Genomic DNA, 2,350 nt, shown 5'->3' on the forward strand with positions numbered 1-2,350 from the left:
ACACTCCCACTGCCATGCCTCCCAAACAGTGGGAACGGTAATTTCAACTTGATATAACTCAGACGTTTTTCATCCGATTTGCAAAATTTTTGAAGCTATGAATTTTCCCAGCTTTCTAGATGAGTATAAAATTTTCAAATTATGGATTTGACCAAAGTTCTTTTTTGAGTACTCAAAAACTCTGAGCAAGTACCTTAAAAATGCTGTTTTTCTGGAGCCATTCCGAATGTAAATTAGTTTCCACGCATAATTTAATGTTGAATTGCCCATATTAATAAAGCAAAATTATTGCAAAGAAATATATGGAGATACTCATTATTTAAGACTATAAAATCTTCACAAAATTACGTATAATACAGAAAATTTGTATATTCGATTTGAACTTTGTATTCATCGTTTTATGATTTCGGGCCCAAGGTGGCCGAACTCGCAAACGCGAATACTTGGCGCGAAACCACAATAATTAGTCGCGGATATTTTAGATAATTTAAACGCGCGTCGTTTCTATAAAACACATTAAAAACGACATCTTTATTCTACTGACTATCAACAAGTAAACAATATACATCAAAAGACAAACATGAATGAAAAGCACATACAGGAACGACGGCATCATAGTGTGGTAGCTCACGCTGCCAACTCGAGCTCAGCGGCGTGCTTGGTAGGGGCACTCCGCATATTCCATTGCACTCCAACACATCGCGACAACCCCTGTGTTTTATTGCTTGAAACCAATCACGTGCACACGAGAAATCTTTTTCCAAATGATTGTGAAAAGTGTAAATCTTAGAAGCTACAAAATTTTCATAGAATCACGTATAATACAGGAAATTCGTGTTTTCAGTTTGAACTTTACGTCCATCGCGACAATCCGCATGTTATATTGCTTGAAAATAATCACATGTACATAAGAATACATTTACAGATAAATTGGGACAAGTGTGAATCATAAAAACTACAAAATCTTCACAAAACTACGTACCTACAATACAGAAAATTTGTATATTCGGTTTGAACTTTATATTCATCGCGACAACCCCTGTGTTTTATTGCTTGAAAACAATCACGTGTTCATGAGAAAACTTTTCCCGAACGATTGTGAATAGTGTGTTTCTTAGGAACTGCAACATTTTCACAAAATCACGTACAGTGACCCCACAATTTATGAATCGGCAAAAATTACCACAGTTTATGGATCACTCCATTTGATTAACATGGTGATTCATAAATAGTGTACAAAATTTAAGGTGATTCATCGGTGTGGGGTCACTGTATAATACAGGAAATTTGTATATTCGATTTGAACTTTGTATTCATCGCGACAACCCTAGTGTTTTATTGCTTGAAAACAATCACGTGTACATAGGAATACTTTTCAACGCGAAAGTGAGAAGTGTGAATCTTAAATCATACAAAATCTTCACAAAATTACGTATAAAGCACTGTTTGCAGTTCAGAAGGAATTTCTCAGCCTATCTTGATGCATGGGAAATTCCTTGTCTGAATCGCTCAAGAAACCGTTTTTTTTTCGATCCCAGTACGCAGTAGTGAAGAAATGACAGTTCAAATGGCAGTCACCGAAGAAAGTTTCTGCCAGGAATCACTCAAGAAGTTTCTTGAGCGATTCCTTTCGATCTCGAAACTGCGCTTAATACAGAAAATAAGTATATTCGGTTCGAACTTCACATTTGCCGTAACAACCCCTGTGTTTTATTGATTGAGAACAATCGCATGTGCATAAGAATACTTTTTCAAAACGAATGTGAAATCTGTAAATCTTAGGAACTAAAAAAAACACAAAATTACGTGAAATACTGGAAATTTGTATTTTCAGTTTTACACTTCAGGTACGTCGCAACAATCCATGTCTCTCATTGTTTCAAAACAATCACATACATACATAAGAATACATTTCCACAGCGATAGGGAGAAGTATGAATCGTAAAAACTGCACAGTTTTCACAATTTTACGTATAATACAGGAAGTTTGTATTTGTGGCTGGAACTCAACATGCGCATGATAAGTATGATTCTTGAAAACTACAAAATCTTCAAAAAATCACGTGAAATACAGGGTTTTACTTACACATGTTTTATCTCTCGCTTCAGCTCTAGCGATTGCTAGCTCGATTTTATTTGTGATAGAAGACGTAAATTAGTGTCAAACGGGCCTCTCCTTTTATGTGCATTCAAGTGATCTTTAATTTACATGATTTTTTCTGTGAGTGTACACTTACATTTTGACGACGATGATTCACGATACACTGAAAATCTTCAATGTTGAAAATTGTTTCTTCGTTCTTTAGATAAAATCATAAAATAATATTCTTGAATTGGCAATTCCCCGCAT

Source organism: Aedes albopictus, chromosome 2 (genome assembly GCF_035046485.1).
Source record: "Aedes albopictus strain Foshan chromosome 2, AalbF5, whole genome shotgun sequence".
Taxonomy (NCBI): Eukaryota; Metazoa; Arthropoda; class Insecta; order Diptera; family Culicidae; genus Aedes; species Aedes albopictus.